The 4,381-nt window shown below is 37.6% G+C and overlaps 1 non-coding gene across 1 annotated transcript; it reads left to right on the top strand.

Moving 5' to 3' along the window:
• The first annotated feature begins 175 nt into the window (after positions 1–175).
• Positions 176–4,133, top strand: LOC116650209 (large subunit ribosomal RNA). Its single transcript, XR_004303190.1, has one exon. It is a non-coding gene; the product is annotated as a large subunit ribosomal RNA (ribosomal RNA).
• The last annotated feature ends 248 nt before the right edge of the window (positions 4,134–4,381 follow it).

The following is a 4,381-nucleotide window of genomic DNA, read 5'->3' on the forward strand; positions in this document are numbered from 1 at the left end:
AATAATACTGAGGAATGTCTAGCATAAAAGAAAAATATATTTTTCCTTAATCTAGAATTGCCTCTTATTAATGATGTGTGATAAAAGAATTGTTGTAAAATTTATGGAACTTCAGAACAAAAGTATTATCCATTATATTGAACAATAAATAATGTTCAATTAACATTGTTTTATACAACCTCAACTCATATGGGACTACCCCCTGAATTTAAGCATATTAATTAGGGGAGGAAAAGAAACTAACAAGGATTTTCTTAGTAGCGGCGAGCGAAAAGAAATCAGTTCAGCACTAAGTCACTTTGTCTATATGGCAAATGTGAGATGCAGTGTACGGAACATCAACATTCTAGTATGAGAAGTTAACGATTTAAGTCCTTCTTAAATGAGGCCATTTACCCATAGAGGGTGCCAGGCCCGTATAACGTTAATGATTACTAGATGGTGTTTCCAAAGAGTCGTGTTGCTTGATAGTGCAGCACTAAGTGGGTGGTAAACTCCATCTAAAACTAAATATAACCATGAGACCGATAGTAAACAAGTACCGTGAGGGAAAGTTGAAAAGAACTCTGAATAGAGAGTTAAATAGTACGTGAAACTGCTTAGAGGTTAAGCCCGATGAACCTGAATATCCGTTATGGAAAATTCATCATTAGAATTGTAATATTTTAAACAATATTATAATAATAGTGTGCATTTTTTCCATATAAGGACATTGTAATCTATTAGCATAAATATTTATCATAAAATTATGTCTGATTGCTTATTTGAATTATATGCTTGGCATTTTAACATAAAATAAAAGATATAAATTTGATAAAGTGCTGATAGATTTATATGATTACAGTGCGTTAATTTTTCGGAATTATATAATGGCATAATTATCATTGATATTTGTGTTTATTATATGCATTTGTATGATTAACAATGCGAAAGATTCAGGATACCTTCGGGACCCGTCTTGAAACACGGACCAAGGAGTCTAACATATGTGCAAGTTATTGGGATATAAACCTAATAGCGTAATTAACTTGACTATTAATGGGATTAGTTTTTTAACTATTTATAGTTAATTAACGCAATCCCGGGGCGCTCTATATAGTTATGTATAATAATATTTATATTATTTATGCCTCTAACTGGAACGTACCTTGAGCATATATGCTGTGACCCGAAAGATGGTGAACTATACTTGATCAGGTTGAAGTCAGGGGAAACCCTGATGGAAGACCGAAACAGTTCTGACGTGCAAATCGATTGTCAGAATTGAGTATAGGGGCGAAAGACCAATCGAACCATCTAGTAGCTGGTTCCTTCCGAAGTTTCCCTCAGGATAGCTGGTGCATTTAACTGTTGTATAAAATAATCTTATCTGGTAAAGCGAATGATTAGAGGCCTTAGGGTCGAAACGATCTTAACCTATTCTCAAACTTTAAATGGGTAAGAACCTTAACTTTCTTGATATGAAGTTTAAGGTTATGATATAATGTGCCCAGTGGGCCACTTTTGGTAAGCAGAACTGGCGCTGTGGGATGAACCAAACGTAATGTTACGGTGCCCAAATTAACAACTCATACAGAAACCATGAAAGGCGTTGGTTGCTTAAAACAGCAGGACGGTGATCATGGAAGTCGAAATCCGCTAAGGAGTGTGTAACAACTCACCTGCCGAAGCAACTAGCCCTTAAAATGGATGGCGCTTAAGTTGTATACCTATACATTACCGCTAAAGTAGATGGTTTATATTACTTGTAATATAAATTTTGAAACTTTAGTGAGTAGGAAGGTACAATGGTGTGCATAGAAGTGTTTGGCGTAAGCCTGCATGGAGCCGCTATTGGTACAGATCTTGGTGGTAGTAGCAAATAATCGAATGAGACCTTGGAGGACTGAAGTGGAGAAGGGTTTCGTGTGAACAGTGGTTGATCACGAGTTAGTCGGTCCTAAGTTCAAGGCGAAAGCCGAAAATTTTCAAGTAAAGAAAAATCTAAATATATTTGTCATCTAACCGATTTTTATACACTTGAATAATTTTGAACGAAAGGGAATACGGTTCCAATTCCGTAACCTGTTGAGTATCCGTTTGTTATTAAATATGGGCCTCGTGCTCATCCTGGCAACAGGAACGACCATAAAGAAGCCGTCGAGAGGTATCGGAAGAGTTTTCTTTTCTGTTTTATAGCCGTACTACCATGGAAGTCTTTCGCAGAGAGATATGGTAGATGGGCTAGAAGAGCATGACATATACTGTTGTGTCGATATTTTCTCCTCGGACCTTGAAAATTTATGGTGGGGACACGCAAACTTCTCAACAGGCCGTACCAATATCCGCAGCTGGTCTCCAAGGTGAAGAGTCTCTAGTCGATAGAATAATGTAGGTAAGGGAAGTCGGCAAATTAGATCCGTAACTTCGGGATAAGGATTGGCTCTGAAGATTGAGATAGTCGGGCTTGATTGGGAAACAATAACATGGTTTATGTGCTCGTTCTGGGTAAATAAAGTTTCTATCATTTATGGTAGTTTCTTGTTCCCCGGATAGTTTAGTTACGTAGCCAATTGTGGAACTTTCTTGCTAAAATTTTTAAGAATACTAGTTGGGCTACCAATTAGTTCTTTTAAATTATAACGATTATCAATTAACAATCAATTCAGAACTGGCACGGACTTGGGGAATCCGACTGTCTAATTAAAACAAAGCATTGTGATGGCCCTAGCGGGTGTTGACACAATGTGATTTCTGCCCAGTGCTCTGAATGTCAAAGTGAAGAAATTCAAGTAAGCGCGGGTCAACGGCGGGAGTAACTATGACTCTCTTAAGGTAGCCAAATGCCTCGTCATCTAATTAGTGACGCGCATGAATGGATTAACGAGATTCCTACTGTCCCTATCTACTATCTAGCGAAACCACAGCCAAGGGAACGGGCTTGGAATAATTAGCGGGGAAAGAAGACCCTTTTGAGCTTGACTCTAATCTGGCAGTGTAAGGAGACATAAGAGGTGTAGAATAAGTGGGAGATATTAGACTTCGGTTTGGTATCGACAATGAAATACCACTACTCTTATTGTTTCCTTACTTACTTGATTAAATGGAACGTGTATCATTTCCTAGCCATTATACGGATATAATTATTATGTCTTATGGTATTGGGTTTTGATGCAAGCTTCTTGATCAAAGTATCACGAGTTTGTTATATAATCGCAAACAAATTCTTTAATGAGAGAATGCATTTATGTATTATTGATTTAAAAATTTGGTATAACTCCAATTACTCAGGTATGATCCAATTCAAGGACATTGCCAGGTAGGGAGTTTGACTGGGGCGGTACATCTCTCAAATAATAACGGAGGTGTCCCAAGGCCAGCTCAGTGCGGACAGAAACCACACATAGAGCAAAAGGGCAAATGCTGACTTGATCTCGGTGTTCAGTACACACAGGGACAGCAAAAGCTCGGCCTATCGATCCTTTTGGTTTAAAGAGTTTTTAACAAGAGGTGTCAGAAAAGTTACCATAGGGATAACTGGCTTGTGGCGGCCAAGCGTTCATAGCGACGTCGCTTTTTGATCCTTCGATGTCGGCTCTTCCTATCATTGTGAAGCAAAATTCACCAAGCGTTGGATTGTTCACCCATGCAAGGGAACGTGAGCTGGGTTTAGACCGTCGTGAGACAGGTTAGTTTTACCCTACTAATGACAAAACGTTGTTGCGACAGCATTCCTGCGTAGTACGAGAGGAACCGCAGGTACGGACCAATGGCACAATACTTGTTCGAGCGAACAGTGGTATGACGCTACGTCCGTTGGATTATGCCTGAACGCCTCTAAGGTCGTATCCGTGCTGGACTGCAATGATAAATAAGGGGCAATTTGCATTGTATGGCTTCTAAACCATTAAAAGTTTTTAATTTGTTTTATTAACGACAATGGATGTGATGCCAATGTTATTTATAACATAGTAAATTGGGAGGATCTTCGATCACCTGATGCCGCGCTAGTTATATTTTAAAACATTATTTAATACAATGTCAAAGCCTAGAATCAATTGTAAACGACTTTTGTAACAGGCAAGGTGTTGTAAGTGGTTGAGCAGCTGCCATACTGCGATCCACTGAAGCTTATCCTTTGCTTGATGATTCGAAAAAAAGTAACACTAGACGAACATAATTCGTATAATTGGGTTATACATTCGCTTAAAATATATTATCAATTTATAATTGTTATATATTTATTGATGTTTGTATGCCTACTCTACGAAATTTGTTCATCTACGTTGCTTTCAATTAAATTTTATATGTAGCATAGAACAATATATATATATTCAATACTTAAAACAATATTGATATATATATTTATGAAAATATGGAATTTGACGGATGGAATATATAA

This window comes from Drosophila virilis, unplaced genomic scaffold (genome assembly GCF_030788295.1).
Source record: "Drosophila virilis strain 15010-1051.87 unplaced genomic scaffold, Dvir_AGI_RSII-ME tig00002287, whole genome shotgun sequence".
In the NCBI taxonomy this organism is placed as follows: Eukaryota; Metazoa; Arthropoda; class Insecta; order Diptera; family Drosophilidae; genus Drosophila; species Drosophila virilis.